General features: G+C 40.0%; 1 protein-coding gene across 1 annotated transcript in view; it reads right to left on the bottom strand.

Annotated features, from left to right (window-relative positions):
* Window positions 1-23,173, bottom strand: part of THSD7B (thrombospondin type 1 domain containing 7B) — a 6,482,604-nt gene that overhangs the window by 5,741,391 nt on the left and 718,040 nt on the right. The window lies entirely within an intron of this gene.

The following is a 23,173-nucleotide window of genomic DNA, read 5'->3' as shown; positions in this document are numbered from 1 at the left end:
ATGACCGGGGAGGTCCACTGGGCTCGGGGAGCCTGATTTCAGTGGAGGCCCGGGGAGAAAAGCTCCACAATACATAGTTTAGTTACATGAATAGTAATAAAGAAATTTTGCATTACTAACAGCAGGTAGCATACATAGAGACTTTGCATTTCAAATAAAGAAACTTTGCATTACAAACAGCAGGTAGCATACATAAAGGAACTTTGTATTTCAAACAACAGGTAAAAGCAAAGGAAACCTTGCATTACAAACAACAGATAACATACATTCAAGAATACAAGCAATTATTGTTTTGTTTAGGTGAGAAAGAAGGCAAAAGGCCTTGAGGCTAGATTTTACAGTTTAGTTTTTTTATACAATTTATATTAGAAAGAGGTTGGCTAGGTGAGAAGGTTAGCTGGGAGTAAGAGTGAAGGAGAGCTTGGGAGGTATGGGCTGAAAAGTACAGTTGCATTTCTTGTTTAAATAAAGGAAGGAATGAAGAAGAGTTTTAAAGTTTTCTAGGTTGTCACATGTCCTCAAAGAGGAAGGAAGGGCATTCCATTTTTTAGCTAAGGAGAAGGATAGCAGAAGTTGACCAGCTGGGCGCTTGGGTTTTTGGACAGTACTAAGGTCTTGGTGGGTAGATCTAAGGGTTCTTGGGGGGGGTGTATGGTTGTAGGATATTGGAAAGTGCAGGGCACTTAGTAGGGTGGAACAGTAATCTGTGGACTGTGGTGATATATAGAAAGTCAAGTTGGTTAGGGAGTTCCAGCCAGTTTAATGTGTGAAGGGAGGTACAGTGGTGAGAGGAGGATTTGGCTTTGGTAGCAAATCTGGAGATTTTATTGTAACATACTTCAAGTTTGGAGGAGAGAGTGGAGGATAAATTGGTGAGCAGAGGGGCGCCATACAGTAGAGAGGGAAGGAGATAGGTTGTGGCGAGAGTTAGTCTAGCAGCAGGAGAAAGGAAGTAGTTGTTTCTATAAATTAGGCTGAGTTTTATATTTTTTTTTATGTTTAGCTGGACACGAGTGTTAAATTTTAGGTGTTCATCAATGGTGACACCAAGAAGTTTGGCAGAGGGAATGACCTCTAGAATGGAGTTGTTGTGGCTGGTTATTTGAAGTGAACTTTTGTCCAAAGTAAATGATTTTGAAGGAGAGAATAAAAGGATTTTGGTTTTGTTGGCATTTAGAGATAGATGATTTTGGAGCATCCAGTTTTCAGTGGTAGAGAAGGTAGCTTGTGTCAATGATTGGAGATCAGTTAGGTTAGAGGGGGAGCAGATCAAAGTGGAATAGTCAGCATATTGGACGATTTTGGTGGTAGGTATGGCTTTGTGAAAGTCGTTAATAAAAATATTGAATAGTACTGGGCCAAGTATGGAGCCTCTGGGTACTCCGTTGGTGGTGGGAAGGAAGGTGGAGGTGCTCTGGCCCCATTTTACAGCTTGAGACCTATCAGAAAGATAGCTGGAGAACCAGGAAAGTGTTTTGTGGGAGAGATTGAGATTAGACAGGTGATTTAGCAGGTGGGAATGGGAAATGGTGTCGAAAGCTTTAGATAAGTCCAGCAGAACTGAGGATACTATTTTACCAGAGTCACGGGCTGAATTGACCATATGTAAGAAGGAGAGAAGGGCGGTGTTGGTACTGCGTCCAGGGCGGAAGCCGTGTTGGGTGGGAGAGAGTAGCTGGTGTTTGGTAAGAAATGGCAAGAGCTGAAGGTGGATGCATTTTTGAGAAGTTTAGAGATGGGGGAGAGGATGGCTATGGGGAAGAAATTAGAGATGTTACAGTTTTTGCCACCCTTGTGAAGTGGAAGAATATATGCAGTGCGCCATAGTTTGGGTACATAGGACTCAAGTAGGGATCTATTGATCAGGATGCTGATAGGGAGAGCAATACCTTCAGAGGCTATTTTTAAGAAGGAGGATGGGATGTTGTCAGGGGCATTGGTGCAGGGCTTAAGAGTAGAGAGGAGTTTATTAGGAGGGAGGGGATGGGTTTGAATTCAAAACTAGGGGGGAGACGAGGGAGAGGAAGGTTGGGCTGGATGGGGTAGAGAGTTATTGTTGGTGAAGGTTTTGGTTAGCTCAGCAATGAAGAGGTGAAGAAGGTGTTGAATAGTGAGGCAATGTCTAGGTCAGATTTGCTAGAGTCAGGACAGGGGTTGTTAGTAGTACCTGGCTTAAGGAGGGAATTGATTGAGTTCCAAAATTGTTTGGGTTTTTTTTGTGTAATTTACTTGTAATTTGATGTAGTAAGACTTTTTATCTTTGATAACTTGTTTTTTGGCCAGGTTTCTCAGCTGTTTGTATTTAAGTAGGTTTTCTGGATATTTGTATTGGAGGTATGTTTTCCAGGAATTATCTCTTTGTAGCATAAGTTTTTTGGTGTCTTTGGTAAGCCATGGGGTGGTCTTAGTTTTTACTCTTTTTGTTCTTATACGGTCTAGGGAGTTAAGGATGTTTAAGAATGCTGTATTGAAGCAGTCATTGGCTGTGTCTAATGGAAGAGTTTTTAGGAGGTTCCCGTTAGTATACCAAAGAGAATCTGAAAAAGTAGTGGGATTAAAGTTATAGAGGTTACGAGTGTGGATGAAGTGGTGAGGGTGTGGGGAATTCAGGGTAGCTCAATGAGTGAAGGCAGGCAGGTTGTCTCCTAAAGGGTCAGGAATGACACCAGATATAGTGACTTTATTTGGATGAGATACTAGGATCCAGTCTAGTATGGAGCCTGGGGTGTTGGTTTTGTTAGGCCTAGTAATAGAATTAGTGAGTTGAGTGTAGTTAAATAGATTGATTGACTTGCTGGGGTAGGGGTTATCGATTTTGTTCCAGTCTATGTTTACATCTCCCATTATTTAGGTTTCCATCTTAATATTTGACGAGGCCCAGGAAAGGACGTCTTCCAAGGTGCTGGTGTTGTTGCCTGAAGGAATATAGAGGGAAATGATGCAGATGCTTGTATGGGTGTTTATTTTTAGTAGGCCAGTTATAAGTTCAGCATTACTAAACGAGGGGATGGGATTGGGATATGGAGTAAAGGACAGCTGGTTGGAGTAGATTAACGCAACACCACCACCTCTTCTATTTAGGCAGTCAGCTCGAAGTGATTGATATCCTGGGGGAAGGAATTCGGAGTCACATATATGAGGTTTTAGCCAGGTTTCGGAGATGGCTACAATATCAGGTGAGTTGTGATTAAGCCAGGCATGGAAGAGGCTTAATTTATTATTTAAGCTTTGGGCATTGATGGTGAGGAATTTAAGGTATTTACTGATGGATTTATAGTTGGTGCTAGTTGGAGTGAAGTTTGGTCCTGGATTAGGGTAAATGTCACTGGCTAAGCAAAGGTAAGTAAGAAATGGAATGAGTTTATTTGGTTTGTACTTAGATTGGAGTGTCTGGTAGAGAATGAGTCTAGGTTTGTAATGATTAGTAGGGATTGAAAAAAGCTTTACTTTTAAGAGGAGGATAGGGTGGGAGGGGACTAAAGAGGCAGAGATTTATTTATTTATTTATTTATTTCATTATATTTGTTGACCGGGAGTGGAAGTGTGTAGTGAGGGGGAGGTGAGGAGGAAGAGGTGAGGTGTGAAGATGAAAGAGGGTGAAGGAGGTGGCATGGTATAGGTGAAGCAGAAGAAGGATGAGGATGGATGAAGACAAAGGTTTTGGGGTTAAGAGGGAGCAAGATAGGTGCAGCTTGTAAGATGTAATAGAGTGGAGGAAGATGTGATTAAGGTGGGTGGGGGTGTAGTAAGGAAAGTCAGGTGGGTTGGAGGAAGTGGTGGAGGAAAAGTGTTTGAGGATTGGTTGTTGATGAGGGGGAGGGAAGTCTGGGTGAGAATAAATGTAGGAGCACTGGGGGTGTGTGGCAATTGGGGGTAGGGAAGGGGAGCGGAGTGAGCCCGCAGGGTGAATGGAGAAGGTAGAGCCAAGAAGAAGGAGTGAGTACTGGGGAAAACTATCAGTAGCTGCAGTTCATGCAGAGAAATATGAGAACATGCTAGCTATGTAGTAATGGAGGTAAAATAGGGAGGGTTTCACTTTGGGTTGGGTGGTCCTGCAGTGTAGAGGGTGGTAGTACATAAAATAGGTGGAGGAAATATTACAAAATAGCTGTTATTCCTAGGTAGAAACTTTAGGAAAATAAAACTATGTGAACAATATGTAGCAGTCTTTGCTGCCACCTACTGGCAGAAGGGGAAGGTGACAAATATCGATGCTCCAGAGAGGGCGTCAGCAGACCGTAGGGGAAGGTGTACAGAGAGCTAGCATAAGTTTCCTTCCACTGCAGAAGAACTGATGCCATTATGAAAGTGTTTCTAAAAGCTAGAGGGGAGAATGAGGCACACAGGCTGCGGTAGGCTACTAACGCGCACACGGGAGGTCGGTTTAACAGTTGCAGATAAAACTAACTTTTGTAAGGTTATTCCTCAGTGTTACAAACGTTGGCTTTCTTTGAGTGTAGAAGTCCTTCTTTTTATTCTGTTTTGTTGCAGCTTACAGTGCTGCCAGGGTAGCAGGCAATTTAGGGTGATCTCTGGAGTAGGCAGTGAGGTAGTCCTTCAGTCTTAAGGCAAAGAGGGAGCACTTGAGGAGGTAGACTCTAAAAATAGAAAGAGACACTGAGTTAGGTAATGTGGAAAGCAAGGATAGGGAGGTAGAAGGATAGAGCAGCAGAAGGGATATCAGGAAGGGGAGGGGTGCACTAGCGTGTACAGTAAATAGAGAGAGCTTGGAAAGGGGAATAGGTAAGAGGGGCAGCATAGAGAGATGACTAAGGCAGTGATGAGAATGTAGAAGAAGTGCAGATAGGTAGTAGAAACAACACAGGTAACTCAAAGGAGCTATGGTAGAACAGAATTCTCAGGCACGAGGGAATAAAAGTATCCCTAGCCCATGGGAAAGAACATGGTTAGCAAAAAAAAAAAAACAATTGCAGGGCAGGCAACAAAACAGAAATGCAAGCTAGCAGTACAATAGGTCAGGCGGTATCGCTTAAGGATAGCGTTAGGTTACTGCTCTGACTTTCAAAGACTGTAAATATTACTAAATATTATTAAATATTACTTTCACAATGCTCTTCAACATTGCCCAAATAATGCTCTAAATACGCATACAACCTCTTAGCAATACCCTTAAGGTAAGCAGTACCTCAAAATCGTTCAGCGTTACAAAATACAAAGTACAAACTCTGCTGTTGATTGCAGCTATAGTGAAATACAAACATTGCTGGTGTTCGGAACTCTAGAAAATACAGCCCTTCTACAGGTCGTAATACAGTATACAAATGACATTCAGCTATTACACATTTAGTTATTAAAGCAGACCTACCGGGAGGCGAGTCATGCAGCCCAACCACAGGACAGACACGCGGGGATGTGGACACTAGTCTAGGTTTAAAAATGGCGCCACAGACTGTGTCGGCTAGAAGTAAGCTCGGGGGGTGAGTTAGCTGAGGGGAGGAGTTAAAGGGAGAGGTGTGATAGGAAACAGAGAGGTGGAGTGGGAGGAATAAAACCCAGGAGGAAGAGAACCAAGAAGAAGGAGTGAGTTCTGGGAAAAACCATCAGTAGCTGCAGTTCATGCAGAAAATACGAGAACTGGCTAGCTATGTAGTAATGGAGGTAAAATAGGGAGGGTTTCACTTTGGGTTGGGTGGTCCTGCAGGGTAGAGGGAGGTAGCACACAGAATAGGTGAAGGAAATATTAGAAAATAGTTATTTCTAGGTAGAAACTTTAGGAAAATAAAACTGTGCGAACAATATGTTGCGGTCTTTGCTGCCACCTACTGGCAGAAGGGGAAGGTGTACGGAGAGCTAGCATAAGTTTCCTTCCACTGCAGAAGGACTGACGCTATTATGAAAGTGTTTCTAAAAGCTACAGGGGACAGGGAGGCACACAGGCTGTGGTAGGCTGCTAACGCGCACATGGGTGGTCAGTTTAACAGTTGCATATAAAACAAACTTTTGTAAGGTTATTCCTCAGTGTTACATACATTGGCTTTCTTTGAGTGTAGAAGTCCTTCTTTTTATTCTGTTTTGTAGGAGCTTACAGTGCTGCCAGGGTAGCAGGTTATTTAAGGTGACCTCTGGAGTAGGAAGTGAGGTAGTCCTTCAGTCTTAAGGCAAAGAGGGAGCACCCGAGGAGGTAGATGGGAGGCGAGTCACGCAGCCCAACCACAGGATAGACATGCGGGGATGTGGACGCTAATCTAGGTTTAAAAATAATAATAATTTAAAATAATAATAGTAGATGATTTGATCATTCTGTGGAATGGTACAGAAGAGAAGTTTCATCATTTATTCAAATACTTCAATGACAGTACCACCTTCTTAAAGTTTACTTTAAGTGACTTTGGGAAAAAATGTAAATTTTCTAGAGATTATCATTTCTTTAGATGAAGAAAGTGAGAATTTTTTAAGTAAAATTTTCAGGAAGGAGACCTTTGCAAATAACTGCATACATTGAAAAACCCAACACCCCTTCCATATTAAGCAAGGGGTGACTAAAGCCAGTTTATCAGGCTAAACAGGCTCAGTAGTAAAGATGAAGTATATTTTACAGAAGTTGAGCATTTAAAACAACTTTTTTTCTCAACAGGAGTTATAATACAGATATGTTATCAGAAATTATCTGAGATGTCAATTTTTTGAGGCAAGACAGAGTGAAGCCCATCTTAAACAAGTGTATGGGAGAAAGTGCTGAGGGTGAATAGAACAAAGTCAACTCAGACAATTCTCCTGTTTTCTGTTATGGTACGGCATTCCCACTCACTATCACTTCTCAAATGACCCTTATTAGAAACACACTTAAGGAAAATTGAAAAATCATCCTGGGCAATAAAGAATTGGTGAAGGTTGTTGGAGATTATCCTGTATTTATTTACAAAAGAAACAATGTTAAAACCATTTAAGAATAATCTGTTCCTACTGTTGTTACAAGAAGCAACTCTGGAACTTGAAAATGTGGTAAATGCAAATATTGTAGATCATTGCCTATTCATTTAAAAGTAATAAACAGGACAATCTGGGCTAGAGGCAGGCTTGATTGCAACTCTCAAGGGGTTGTTTATTTAGCTACATGTGAGACATGTCCAGGTTTTTATGTGGGGAAAAACATCAGAAAATGACCAAAAAGAATATATGAACATGCCACAGCAATTAAGAACGGAAAGTTAAGCAATTCCTTGGCAAAACACTCTTTGAATTGTATTGATTTTAGGAAATTTCAATTTTTATAATGGATGTAGTTTGGATAGTTTTTCAGGGAATTTTAACACATTACTTGAATGCCATGAAGCACAGTAGCAAATCAGGTTACAGGCAGACAAGTAACTGGGTTTGAATTAATTTATTAATATCAGTTTTTTTTATTTTCACAGAAACTTAAAAATCATTGTGCTGAAGTTACAGTTTTTATTATTTATACATGTATTCATTAAATCACGTTTTTATGGTTGGATACATTGTAGCTTTTAAGGAGTTTAAGCGATTAATTAGTGAGTAGCTTTCACTGGATCCTGGTGGTCATGTGTTTATGTTGCACTAATTTTAAAACACAGTTGAATGGAAACAGTTTTAGTTTTGAAGATGTTCATAGTTTTAAAAAATAAAGAAAGTGCTCAGAACGTTGCAGTCTCCTTTATTGCTGACAGCCTAGTAGAATGTGCATTGGTTTTGGTTTGTACTTTTACAGCATGGATGATTCAAGGATCTGAGCCTGAACCCCTTGCTCTTCTATGAATACATAAATTGCCTCCCATGGGTTTTTATGATATTGCTTGTATAGTCATTTCTCACAAATATGTAACATAGCTATCCATTTCACTTCCAAATGATTCTCAGTGATTTTGAAATAGCTTGCCAACAACATATTCATTATCAACACTGCAATATCCATGGTCTTGATTTTTCTTGTACAGCAAAAAATCTGCCCAACATTACTAACCCTGGTAATTCTGATCCTTCTTAGAACAATGTCATTTTCAAAGCATAACAAATATGTTCTGGGTATATCAAAATCACAGCCACTCCTCTATAACAACATTTTCACTACAACTCAAACTTGGTTATATATTTTCCCATTTCCTTGCTTTTCTGACCCTTTATGCCTTTGCTCTTAAAGTATTACTCCACAGGCTAGAATACCCCCTACCTACAACTTCCCCAGCATCAGGGCAAACACCTCTCTGCAAACTGCATCAAACAGAATTCTCACATTTATTCATCTAGCCATCCCAATAGTATATCAGTGTGCAAAGGCAAAATGGCTCCCAGTCTCTGCTGGGGAAATTATTTGCCAATTTATTAACTTCTGAGTCGCTTAAAGATAGATACAGCCCAACTATTAGTAATGAATTATCTGTTCACAGTAGTTCCTCTATATTATATAATAACACATCCATCAAGCTTAACAGACCTAATTTTCATTAGCCATCTGGAAGAGAACATTTTAAAAATGTTAGCCCCTTCTTTAAGTGAATAGTCTTCTGCCCAAATTACTGCAGTAAATTTCACTATTTAAAAAAACAAATGTTGACCTGATGAATGAAAATAAATACATATGTCTTAGAGACACTGATTAGAATGTGTTGCTTATCCCTGTTATTCTTAAAAAATGTTCCAGTCATTAAACCAATACACATTAGACTAAACATTTATGGGTATCAAGTCTTAACATTGTGCTCTGTTTTATCTTAACTGCATTTACATGTTTACTTACTCATTGTTTTCACTGAATTACTTAATTAAGGAAAAACAGATAATAGCAGGGATATGACGTGAAAGAGGGTGTTTTAGTGAGTCAGAAAGGAAAATCACCAAAGTGTCTGGTGCAACATACACGTGAAAATGGTTTTGATCCATAAATAGGTAGATACCAGAGATGAAGGGTAGAATAACATTAAGCTGAAGTTTAAAAATAATAATAATAATAATAATAATAATAATAATAATAATAATAATATAGTAAAGGTAAAGGAGATGGACACATGCCTACAAGGAGTTTGCTTATTTTTCTTGCTAAAAGAGGTGACAGTGGGCTTTGAAAAGGAAATGTTATAGAAACGGGTGATGCATAGCCTTACACACTTCTAGGGAGGTGCTGTGTGAGTGTGATGGGAATGGCACAGGATTTGTTAAACAGCATGAAGATGTGAAGTATTTAATCATTTACTTTATGTTACTGTACCATCTGGGATTTAAATATGGTGGGTGATCATTGTGCAGACTAAACTGTGTAAACTCTTGACATTTCTGGGAGCTACAGGTCCAGTTCCATAATCTCTTTGGATATAAATGTCTGCTTATAAATACAGCTGCCTGGCTTGAAAAGTTTAGTCAGCTAATACAACCTAATCAGAGAGGGATTTGTACACAGGTAAAGTATTGAAAGGTCACATTAGAGAGATCCTGATTATTATGGTTTAAGTACAGAAAAATGTTAATGCCTATTAATACAGTTAATTAAGCTAAACCACAAAGCATTAGTAGTGGTAAAAAGGTACATCTCTCTCCTTTGTCTCCGAGTGTTCCAAGTGGCCTGTTTGCCTGGGGTCACCTCTGTTGTCTTTCCATGGCTGTAGCATCACTGCTAGGCAGCTGACAATCAAAACATTTGCTGATGATTGCATCTTCATGCTGTAAAATGGGTAAAGCCTTTCCAGGCTACCGAGAAGCTTTTGGGCAAATTTCAGGGCTCCTCTTGTCTGGCAATGAAAAGGCATAAATCAGTAAATTAACACTAGAAAAAGCAGTAAGCAAATGAACAAAACAGTGTGCCATTTCTGCTGTAGCACATTATAGTATGTAGGCATTAGTCTCAGATTAGTGTCAGCATCCTATGACACTGGATTTAAACTTGAAGTCTTTAGTGAGGATAATTCAGAGTAAAAGTAATGACTGAAAAATATTGACAAGTGCAACAGTCAAACAATTCATCCTTCCAAAGTTTTGTACCTGGTTTACCATCTCACTGTGTTGCATTTCTCATGCCTAGGTTCATGTGAAGGCAATGTCTATATGAAAAGAATGTGGTGCGCTTGCACTCCCTGATAGAGAAGCAACAGTTTTGCATATTTAAATGTCTTACTTCTTCCTGGCTGGGACTCTGCCATATTGGGATTTTGTCGGCTACTATTATTCAAAGCTTGGAGAAGGTCAGGTTGTTTGGTATCCTGGACTGCTTCTAAACTAATTCCTAATGTAACAAAAGTTATGTCTATGTTAATGGTAGAGACAAGCTGGCATATTAATAAGATTCAAGAGGATCCAGAACTTGTACTGCAAAAAGAATGTCTAGTCCACAGTGTTACTCTTGTGGTAGTTCTGTGGGACTTGGACAAAACCACTGTGCTCTAGGAAGAAAGGTGCAATACTAGTTGACAGTATCTGGACTTGCAGAGCTTAGAACTAACCACATTTGGGGCAAAAGATTGTACAGTGCATAAAACTGTGGTTTGCAGAACAATTGAGGCCACTAAAAGGAGATTATGTATGTATAAAGAGGTTATAAAGAGTGATTAACAGCTAACTACTCTTTCTCAGTAGACTTTGGATTAAGATATTCATGTGAAGGAGTTGTGAGTAGCCAACTTAACTTGAAATCTAAAGAAATCAGATTTAAAGACCCGTTTATTTCAGAAAAAATAAATTTCTTCCAGTATGAATGTCCATTCAGCGCTACATAACATAAAATAAAAGTGTGCTTACACAGAAAAAATATATTCTTAAAAGAAAAAAAAACAGAATATTTCTTAGTTGCTTAAGATTCACTATGCAACACAGCATACAGTTGAAAACGGGAGCATGTACATATTTTGAATTCCATTTGTCTGACTGAGAACAGCACAAAGGAATAGCTATTATAGTAAGGGGGGTGTGGGGGTGTCCCCCCCATGAAAAGTGTAGGGAGTCTTGCTTTATATATATTTTTGTCACATGTTCTACTTATATAAATATGGGTTAATTATTACATGCTTCATTAAGAAACAGCACATAAAGTAAAGCATAACAATAACAGTTTTCTTAAAATGAAGAACACATGGAAAACAGCATTATGGTCTCTAGTGCTTGAAGTAAAAAAAATCAGCTTTCCATACAATTTAATAAAAATAAGATTATGCTATGTAAAATGCTAATAAATGCCTCCATCCCCCCCCCCCAGTAACATATTCTGAAAGTAAAGATTTCAAATCTAGAACGCAATGCAGGCTAATGAATACATTTTCCTCTTCAGCAATGCATTGGCTATTGAATGCATTTGTCAAACGGACTACTTTTTTTGACTGCAAACATAATTTAAAATAACTGTTTGCCTAAATGTAAAAGGGATTACTAGTATTTATTTTTTGTAAGAACATTAAGGCACTTCACAGTTGTTGAATGATGTCAGATGACTCCACATTAGGAATCAGTGACCTTCAGTCTGTGGCCTTGTACCTTTCTCATCATTGTGCCCTAATGCTTACTGAAAACAATGTCCATCCTATCTGAATATATATTGAGATGAATGAAAACTGTGTCAATATTCTTTGTACCAAAAGCTTTTCTTTCTTTCTTTTTATTTTCTTTTTTTTGTTCTTTCAGTCAATAGCAATATGACCTCTAATTTCTGAAGTCTTCCATCAAAGTGTATACTGCCTGAAGTAAAATTTCCACATTCATTTAATACTTTATTTTCCACACTCTTCACCAATTTGATTTCTTTGATAGCATGTTTGTAATGTAGATGTAATTAGTTGCTGACAAATTATTAAAGCATCTAGTCTCATTTGTCAGAAACCTCTCTCTCTCTCTCTCTCTCTCTCTATATATATATATATATATATATATTAAAAACAGTATGCATGGATTAAATATAAAATACATACAATATTAAAACTCGGCCTCCTTTTTACTGCAGCAAGAACATAATGTTCGATTTTTAAGTAAGTTGTCACTCAGTTCAGTGCTTTTTGCATTTGCATTACAATCTGCAGTTCTGTTCTTCAGCTTGGGCCCTTGAGAGAGAAATAGTTATTCTGTCATAAATGAGTTTAACAATCAAAGAGGCAGTTCCTGTGTGATGGAGTATAGAACAGCCATAGTACTAAGTGCAGCTTCTTCAGAAAGTTTAAAATATTCCTTAATATGCAGAGAGATATTTAAGCAGGAGAGAGTAGTCTGTGAAATGTGAGGAAAAAATTAACAAATACAATTCATTACAAAAAAAAAATTCTGGCAGACATTCCAGGAAAATTATCACATTACTGTTTGATTTTTTAAAAATAAAAAAAAAAACCTATGTGAAATAACTTATTGTCTAATACACTGTCAAATGGCTAATATTTTTGAGAGGAGCCCTACCTTGTCTTCCTCACCTGTCAGTCCAGGTGGTCAAGACTGATAATGTTGTACCTGGAAAATTAAAGTTATCTGGTAATGGCAGAGAAAAGCAAAAAGGTGCCTGCTGAATTTTCTTAACTATCTGCTCTTCTCTGAGTTTATGCAATTTTCGAGCTGGTGTGTGTTCTGGTGTAGGGGAGCTTTGCCCTGAAATCGGTGTTGTAGGGGAGCTTGTCCCACTTCCAAAAAAAAGTTTTTATGTTTTTAATTTAACCTTTGGATTGTTCCTGTTGATCTTCCAAAATTTTACACATGTTGAGTTTAAAATAATCATGTGAATTAAACGATATAATTATTCATAGTAAATGCATTTCTGATCTGACTTTTAAATGTGGTTATCTAATAGGGTGGTGTGTTAACATAACACCCCCCCACCCAATATCTGAGTTATTAAAACATCATTACAGGCAGAGAATGTTGTACCAAAATGACAAAATGAACAGGGTGCGTGCAGAGAGAGGCAGAGGTACAAATGCATCTTACACGCTATATGACATACTAAGTGAAGATCCTTGCCTGTGACAATAGCTCTCTAACTAGATAACTTAAAATCTTCATATAATGATTTAAGAGACTGTTTGCCTCCTTCTGACCTTGTTGCAGTAACTGCCAAACATCCTCATGTTTCAGACTCATAAGTTTTGAAAGTTATGCTCCCACACTGACAAAAGAGATGGACTTCCCTGGTACCTTTAGGCTTTCATTTACTGGCTAAGGCACTTGCTTACCCCATAATGCCTTTTTTAGGCAAGGTCACAAAGACAAAACGCCCGACATGAAAATATCAAACACAAAGAAACTAAGGGTGGTGCTGCTAAATGCTAGGAGTTTAAATCAGAAACAGCACTCAATAGAAACACTTCTCTCCCTGGAAGATGTTTGTTCAGCAAACGCAAAGAAACTAAGGGTGATGCTGCTAAATGCTAGGAAGTTAAATCAGAAACTGCACTCTGTGGAAGCACTCCTCTCCCTGAAAGATGTTTGTTCAGCAAACACAAGGAAACTAAAGGTGATGCTGCTAAATGCTAGGAAGTTAAATCAGAAACTGCACTCTGTGGAAGCACTCCTCTCCCTGAAAGATGTTTGTTCAGCAAACACAAAGAAACTAAGGGTGATGTTGCTAAGTGCTAGGAGTTTAAATCAGAAACTGGACTCTGTGGAAGCACTCCTCTCCCTGGAAGATGTTTGTTCAGCAAACACAAGGAAACTAAAGGTGATGCTGCTAAATGCTAGGAAGTTAAATCAGAAACTGCACTCTGTGGAAGCACTCCTCTCCCTGAAAGATGTTTGTTCAGCAAACACAAAGAAACTAAGGGTGATGCTGCTAAATGCTAGGAAGTCAAATCAGAAACTGCACTCTGTGGAAGCACTCCTCTCCCTGGAAGATGTTTGTTCAGCAAACACAAGGAAACTAAAGGTGATGCTGTTAAATGCTAGGAGTTTAAATCAGAAACTGCACTCAATAGAAGCACTCCTCTCCCTGGAAGATGTTGACATCTGTGCAGTCACAGAAACCTGGTTCAAGGCTGCAGAAAGTACCCCAGACTTGCAAGATTTCAAATCCTTCTGCATTTTCAGACTGCAAACTGAAGGTGTGAGAACCAAAGGAGGTAGAGTATCTATCTTCATTAATGACAGTTACACCTCTAGTCTGGTTAGGCAAGATAACTCTATGGAGATATTCCAAGTCCAATTTACTGTGGTAAGACCCTCCTTCATGTCATCATCAGTTTCAGGTCCCCTTACATGAACGAAGAAGCCCATACTGCTTATTTAGGCCTAATTGGGACAATCAAAGTACAACATTACACCCTAGTCATGGTGATTTCAACTATCCCTCCATTAATCTGGAATCTTATACAAGCCCAAACTCACTTGCACAGAAGTTCCTGGACTTTGTTAACTCAAATGCCCTGGAACAAATAATGTACCACCCCACAAGCAACTCTAATATTCTACACCTGGTCCTCACCAATATGAGTGACCGATACAACTCCTCAAGTGTGGGGCCCACATTGGTTAAATCCAAGCATAAATCAGTCATTTTTGAAGTAGCAAATGCTGCAGAACTCCCCAAAGGAGAATCAGGCTAAAAATTTCACCAAACCTAACTATACCCTCATAATGGATGGCATAATAGACTTCCAAGCTCCAGTTTCCACAGATTGCATTGACGGCTATACTAAGGTACACACTAATGCCCTGTATAAACATCTACACAAATGTATAAAACCATGCCCAATAAGATTAAAGCAAAATCCTCAAGAAAAAACAAACCATCCTGGTGTACATCTACCATTAATAGATTATGCAATAAGCAAAATAAGCTGCAGTCTAAAAATACAAACGTGAGAACCCAGAATTGGAAGAGCATGCTCCTTGACTTAAACAAACACACAAGATAACTCGCAAAGTCCTCAAAGAGCAACTCTGAGAAAAATGTAACAATCAAAGCCAAGGATAACCATAAGGCCTTCTTCAGCTACATCCACAACCTAAAAGGTAGGACTCAGATGTGTGCTGAACTACATGTGAATGGTATCGCACATACTGACCTTATAGGAATTGTAAACTTGCTAGCAGACAGGTTTGGTGAAAATTTCACCTCCCTGCCCCCTCAAGCATACCATAAACCATGTCATGTCTTCAACATCACCTTCTCCCTGAATCTCCAAGAGAAAGTCATCAATGCTCTCGCCAAGATTGAGAGCACAGTCTCCATGGGACCAGATGGCATTCTAGGCTGTGTTCTTAACATTCTTCATCAAGAGCTAGCTACTCCACTAGGCACTCCATTCAACCACAGGCTGAGTACTGGCTTCATCCCCACTGAATGGAAAACATCAACTGTTATCCACTTCCACAAAGGAAACTCAGCAACAGACTTTGGTAACTATAGACTCATAAGTTTAACCCACCTCATCTGTTAGGCAATGTAATGAATCATCGTGGATCTCATAAATAAGGATGTAATTGACCTCCAAACCCTAGATCCATCCCAATTCGGTTTTGTCAAGGGTAGGTCATGCCTGCTTAACCTGGTGAATATTTTTGAGAGTTGGACCAGAGCAATAGATGAAGGCAAAGCCATACACACAGCCTATCTTGCCTTGACCAAGTCCTTCGACACAATCCCACATTTGGGCATCATTGACAAACAAACCCCATTGAATATCAACTCCTGTGTTGTCAGCTGGGCTGCAAACTGGCTCACAGATCAGCAACACTCAGGCAAAGTGTGAGACTTCACTTCAACCAGCAGACCTGTCCACCACTGGGGTCCCACAAGGGTCAGTGCAGGCCCTTCTTGTTTGGCATATACTTTTCTGCAGTCCAAGCCAAAATGGAGGGGTTGTGGCTAATCAAGTTTTCGGATGACTGTAAATCAGGTGCTATCATTGAATCCCTACAGATGTCAGTGTTCTTCAAAAGGGGCTTACAGAGACCAATGACTGGTACCAAAGCCATAGTCTTGAACTAAATGCTAAAAAATGCATCATCTTTCCCTTCATTAAAAATAATGTCCCTGTTGATTATACAATAAACATTAATACCCTAAGTAGTAATTCTATAGTGAGAAACCTGGGAACACAATTTGACTGTGACCTCAACTTCGACCACTGTATATCAACTGTAGTGAGGAAGGCATTCTACGTTGCTCCGTAGCACTGGATGTAACACAGCAGAATATGCAATTTATTGTAAGTAAGCACTTTCAAGGGTTGACCTCTTCATCAGACTTAGATAAAAATGACTTCAAACTACCACATTAAATAGTATTCCAATTAACATTAATTACTTCAATTAAAAACAAATCATTTAAAGCCATACTTAACATTTTTAAAAACATCACAGCATACATAAATTAAAAACTAGTGTCTCAACTGTCTCGCAGTCAGAAAAAGGGGAGGAGATATGAGGAATATTACTGAGGCGGCTGAACAAAAATGGATTATGTTACTGTTGTTGTCTTTTGGCTTTTCCCGGTTAGGGGTTGCCACAGCGGAGCTCCAGTCTGCTAATGATTGGCAGTAGATTTTCATGAACGCCGAGGTGCCAGCTCGACATTCAACTTTCAGCGAAGGCACGCCCATTTACGCATGTCTTTTGAATGCACACCCAACTGCGGGGAGGACATGCAGACTCAACACAGAAGACACTCCCTGCATTCCAGCCGAGAATCGAACGGGAGAACCTCTTGCTGTGAGGCAACAACGAAAATGGATTATGTTATTGCTCACTAAAAACCACCTGGTTTGAATAATATGGTCTCAATTAAACCTTTACTGAAAGTGAGACAGCTGAGACACTAGTTTTTAGTTTATGTATGCTGTGATGTTTTTAAAAATGTTAAGTATGGCTTTAAATAATTTAATTGTTTTTAATTTAAGTAATTAATGTTAATTAGAATACTATTTAATGTGGTTGTTTTAAGTCATTTTTATCTAAGTCTGATGAAGAGGTGAACCCTTGAAAGCGCTTACTTACACTAAATTGGATATTCTGCTGTGTTACACCCAGTGCTACGGTGTTTTTTATTGGATATTCTGCTGTGTTACATCCAGTGCTACGGTGTTTTTTATTGGATATTCTGCTGTGTTACATCCAGTGCTACGGTGTTTTTCTCATTTGCTTCTTTTTGCTCTGGTTGTTTTATTGCCTGAGGCTATATTTTTTGTTTACATAATACGTTGCTCACCTGATTAGCAAAGACATTGCCTCAAGAGCAAAAAAGGTTATAACTCTCCTGTACTCATCCCTCATCATGCCTATTATTGAATATAATGCTCCCTTTGGTATGTATCATATGAGACACCTGCAGCAGCTTGAGAGACTTCAGAGATTTCTAACTAAGGAAATTCAGGGTTTCCAGCACATATCTTATGTGAACAGACTGGTCTCTGTCACCATGCCCAGTAGAGTATAGACGACTTGTGTTTGGCTTACAGAGCTCTCTCTGATCCAAATCTAATGAAAATGCTGCACATCTGCAAGTCAAATGGGACTAGAGTCACCCATTCCAGGGACCTCTATCTAGCCTGTGACATAACTAGGACCTACTGCAGAGACACATACATCTCTAAGAGATTGCCACTCCTCTCAAACAGGCTTCCAATCCATGTCAAGCAGATCACCTCCATGACCCTGTTTAAGTGAAACCTGAATGACTGGATAGAAACAAATGTCTACTAGGGATTGCCCCTGCTTTTCTCCTGGACATAGATAATCTTTGCTTGAAAAATCTTGGGCATAGACGATATCTCTCACCTAGAATTATATTGGGATTTTACGATTAAGCTTGTAAAGACCCTCAGATCAACAGCCTAGTAACATCCTATGAACCTAGGAGCAGGCAACAGAACAACATTTTTAAAAATCAGAAAAATGAGGCAGCAAAATGATAACATACAGTCAGCAAAGTGCAAAGAAATCTCAAAAAGTACATATTTTTTCAATTTTAGCAGTGGACAGTTTGGATTTTAGCAGAATCTCTCCAGACCTCTAGCAAATGTTGCAAGACCTTGAGCAGCTCCGGTTAGATGACTTGTGGTGGTACTGCCCTTTGCACAAACTGGCAACTCTTTGGTAGCTGTGAATAGTAGGAGAGCATTTCCTATAGAGGATTTTAAACTGGAGAGGTTTGCTTATATACTGTGCATGAGGATCTGCATTTGTGCATCACTTTTATAACAGAAGGATGAAAGACTTTTAAACAGTTAATCCCGCAGGCCAATCAGATAAAAACACAATAAACTTTAAACCAGAGGTTTCCCACTTAGATGAGTCGAAATCAGCTCAGCTCCCACTAGAGCACAAAAATACCCTCATAATGTAAAACGAACTGATTTTGAGCTCAAGTGCAGTAACAAATGCTTTACAGAATTCCTGCAGTACCACAAATCCTTGGAAATAAGTTTACTAACCCTGAGCAATGTTCAACAAAATACAGAACAATGAGAATACTGCTAAAACAACCAAAGAGCAGTACAGTAATAAACAGATGTTTTTCTTTTACAAGTACACGCAGAAAAAACAGAGATAAATTCAACAAAAATCAATAAATGTGGCCCAGAAGTGTTATATAGGACTGAGGCAGTAAGATCCACTGCAAAAAAAAATAAAATAAAATACATATATCAACTTTGTAGGTATAGATGGTTGTAGTCACGGGTGTTACAGGTGTCTAACCAGGGACAGGGAAGCACTTATGATGAGTCTTTGTAAATTTCTTGAAAAGGGTATAAAAATTACTTTAACTAATTGGACACTTAAGAAAACTGGACAACTACTGAAGACTTCTTATGGGCATAGGACTTAAGTGCAACACTTATAGATCAAGTGGGCAAAAAGTTAAGCTCTTGGGACATTATGCTTATGGCTGCTAGGCTGCTAAGGAGCCTATAAAGGTTGTTATTGGAATGCTTAGTTGTTAACTGTTTACAGCAGTGCATTTTCTATATTAGTGTATTAGCTGGATTTAAAGGGAATTGTGGTATAGTGTGCATTTGTCATTTAGAGTAGTAGAGATAAACTGTGGAACTGTGGTGTAGTGTACATTCATTATTTAAAGTAGTAGAGATAAAACTTTGTGAACAACAACTGATGGAAACAAGTTGCACATGAGAATGACGGAAATCATACTGAAATGCAACAACCCTGAGATGGTGGGAGGATCAAAGTAAAGTAAATGTTTTAAAGACAGGTGAAAGAGGCTTCAGACAAGGACTTAGACTTAGAACACAGTTAAAGGGATGGAAAGATCTAAAAATTAAAATGGACATATCGAGAGTAGGAGGCACAATATGGTTGGTTAGAAGTAAGGCTAATGTTAAATTGTCATGCTGGAAGATGAAACATCAGAAAATGAAAGTTTGGGTAAGATAATAATGGCCAAATTTGCATGAAAATGGAAGTTTAATAGTTTTTGTTAGAGGTTATACACTAGGAGTAAGACCTCATTCATGCGTTTGCGATTGTTTCCTGCCTTTCCTGTAACTAGTCTAGTCCAGATACAGATTTGCTGTTTCCAGGACTGTTTGTATGCTTCTGAGCCCCCCAAGCCTTTCTGTGTTGGAGGGAAGCCTTCCAGCTTATCAGTAGCAGTGGTAAGGACAAGGTAGCCTATCTACCACAAGAGGAGTGGTTTCTGTCCCAGAAATTGTAGTTTATTGGCTGTTTGGGCAGTTTTTCCATCTCTTTCAACTTTCTGGTTTAAAAGCCAGCATTTGCGGTGGTTTCCCACCTTTCCTGAAACTAGTCTAGTCCAGATAATGACTTGCTGTATCCAGGACTGTTTGTAAGCTTCTGAGCCCCCCTAGCCTTTCTGTGTTGGAACAAAGCCTTGTAGCTTATCAGTGGGAGTGGTAAGCACTAGGTAGCCTATCTAACACAAGAGGAGTGGTTTCTGGCCCAGAAATTGTAGATTATTGTCCGTTTGGGCATTTTTTTCGATCTCTTTCAACTTTCTGGTTTAAAAGCCTGCATTTGCACTTGTTTCCCCACTTTTCCTGTAACTAGTCTAGTCAAGACACAAATTTGCTGTATCCAGGGCTGTTTGTAAGCTTCTGAGTGGTGCCAAAAAATCTGCCCTTCAATTTTTCCCTCAGATCTGCTAGTTCTCTCCTCTCCTGCACTTTTATTAGCTTATTAGTCTAGCACTTTACCAGACTTTATGTAGCAATCATTGTAGCACACAAAAGTGCTACCAGCACTAAACGTTCTACAAGGAAACAGCTCCAGTACTTATTATTAATGCCCACCCCTCCAGGCATGTCTAAAGGTCAGTTCCCTGTGCTTTCTCCTATTAACCTGGTGAACTTTGGCATCCTCAGGCAATGTAATAACTGCCTCATGTACACTGACAACCTTTTCCTCTTACCTCCCAACACTCAGACTTGAAAGAGATGCACTTATATATCCAAATTGGAAGTCATGCACTCTCCAGCCAAGACTGGAATAGCTGGTTAAGAGGAGAAGGTCAACACTTGCACCACACCACATGGAACCCACAGCCCTCCAGAACACACACCAGCAGTGCCTTCACATAAAAACACAAACCACACACCCACCTTTGTGGAGGCTCTCAATAAAAATCTACCCAAACAGCAGAGACTTCCAAGGTAGAAACTCACTTGACCACCACAACACAACACTAATCACTAATCAACCAAAGCCCTTAAGGCAAAACAGCATGCCCAACACACTAGTCAGGTGACTCGATAGTGATGTAAATGGATGTCCCACTCACTATGTTGAATAAGGAGAAAGTAACAGTTAGCTGCCTGTTGCATGCCAGGATCTGCCACATAACACACGCTCTCAGGTCCCTCAACAACAGGTACAAATATGACTCTGTCATTGTACATGTAGGTGTGAATGACCTGAGACATACCTCCCTGAACTACATGAAAAGAGATATGGAGGAGCTCTCTGATTATGTAGCCCAGGTGGGTATGACCGTAACCCTGAGCAGCCTCCTACCATCACCCAGAATGATACTACAGTACAAGCAGAACATGACTGATTTCATGGCTAAGTTCCTGGTGTCATTCTAAAGGGATCCAATATCTGTCTGCCTGGGATAACATGATCGACAGACCTCAATGCTTTGCCAGAGATGGCCTGCAACTGTCACCCCTGAGGTTCCAGATACTGGCCAAGGCTCTTGCCACCCCTATAGTGCCTTTTTTAGGTGGTGTTCCAATGACCAAATCACCACTGTAACACATGCACTTCCTCGAAGCACTCCTTAAATGGAGAACTTCAACATTTGTGCTGTAACAGAGACCTGATTCAAGGCAGCAGAAAGCCCTGCACAACTAGGCTATAACTCATTCCTCAACTTTTGGCTACAGAACTTGGGCCCAAGCTCCAAAGGTGGTGGTGTTTCCATATTCATGAAGGATGCGCACACCTCCAGACTGGTAGCCCAACATAATGCATCAGAGATACTTCAGGTGCAGCTAACATTGGATAAGACAGTGATTCAGATTGTAGCCTACTACAGATACCCAACCATGTCCCAAGACTCTCATTCCACGTTCCTAAGCACCCTGGAGAATATTAGGGTCCAAACTAACACTCTCATACTGAGCGACTTCAACCTCTCCATTAACTGGGAAAACTACTCATGTACCAATACACTTGTTCAACGTTTCCTGGAGTTCATTAATTCCAATGCCCTGGACAAGCTCGTTCTTACCCTCACTAGAGGTAGGAACATCCTTGACCTGGTTATTACCAACATGGGCGACCATTGCTCTACATCAATAATCAAGTCCTTCTTAGTTAGATTTGACCACAAACTAATCACCTTGGAAATCCACATCCATCCCACTGGCCCCGCAAAGGTAACTACCATGAAAAACTTCTCCAAAGCTAACTTTGGGGTCCTAAAAACAGAGGTGGCTAACTTCACGGCACCCATACAAATGGAGAATAGTTGCAGGACTGCCAAATCATATACCAATGCACTGTACAAACACTGATACAAATGCATGGATTTTGCCATACCCAACAGAACCAAGACGCTCTCCTCCAAAAAAAGGAAGCCAATCTGGTGGTGCCCTGCCATAAACAAACTCTACAACAGAAGGAGGAAACTGATGAGGAATAAGGTAAAGTCCCAAGACTGGAAAAACTCCCTTATCAGCCTCAATAAAAAGTTGAGATCCCTCATCAAATCCCCTAAAGCTAGCTATAAAAACAGAATTGCAGCAGATAGTAAAGACAACCACAAGGCTTTCTATAGTTATGTAAAGAATCTCCACGGCAATACCCAGATTTGCTCCGAGCTACTGCACAATGTTACCACCTACACCGAGCCAACAGATATTGCCAATATACTGTCCGACAGATTCAGTGCCAACTTTAAAACTCTCTCCCCCACTAAAGGACCAATCACAATACCAGTAAATTCCCAGGTACCCAGTATTACTGTTTCACTGGTTAAAACAGCACTGTCCAAGGCCAAGAATACTGTTTCTATGGGACCTGACAATATCCCTGTCTATGTACTACATGAACTGGCACCTCACTTGTGTGCCCTGTTCAGTCACAACCTCACCTCAGGATGTGTCCCTACTGAATGGCACACAGCTACAGTCATCCCTCTCCACAAAGGAAGAGCAATGACAGATCCTGAGAACTATCGTCCCATTACCCTGATGAGTCTGATATGCAAAGCTATGGAATGCATCATCCATCCCTCCATCCTCAGCCTCTTCTCATTTTGCACATGGGGTCGGGGTGTCACTTAAGCAGTGACAATCATTTTGAGCCAAGGTTTACACCACCGGGTGGCTAGCCCTGCCATGGATGGAACGCATCCTCATCGACCTAATAAACAAGGATGTAGGGAATTGCCAAACTCTGGATCTCACACAGTTTGGTTTTATGAAGGGTAGATCATGCCTGCTCAACCTGGTTGACATCTTTGAGTCAATCACCAGAGCTGTGGATGAAGACAAGGTGGTTCATGCAGCCTACCTTGTTCTGGCCAAAGCCTTTGATACCATTCCCCACACAGGAATCATAGAAAATCTTGACCCCTATATCACTAGGTGGGTTGCAAACTGACTCACAGCTAGAATCCACAGTGTGAAAGTAGCTGACTCCAAGTCAGACTGCTTACCAGTCACGAATGGAGTCCCACAGGGTTCTATCCTGGGTCCTCTCCTGTTTCGTATCTACTTCTGTGAAGTCCAGACCAACACAAAGGGACTCTGACTGACAGAGTTCACAAATGATTGCAAGTTGGGAGCTATTACTAACTCCCCAAGTGATGTTGACATCC

The sequence above is a fragment of the Protopterus annectens genome, chromosome 6.part0 (assembly GCF_019279795.1).
Source record: "Protopterus annectens isolate FY-2018-M chromosome 6.part0, PAN1.0, whole genome shotgun sequence".
Classification (NCBI taxonomy): domain Eukaryota; kingdom Metazoa; phylum Chordata; order Ceratodontiformes; family Protopteridae; genus Protopterus; species Protopterus annectens.
The sequence above is the reverse complement of the archived record's forward strand: the minus strand, read 5'-3'. Positions and strand labels throughout refer to the sequence as shown.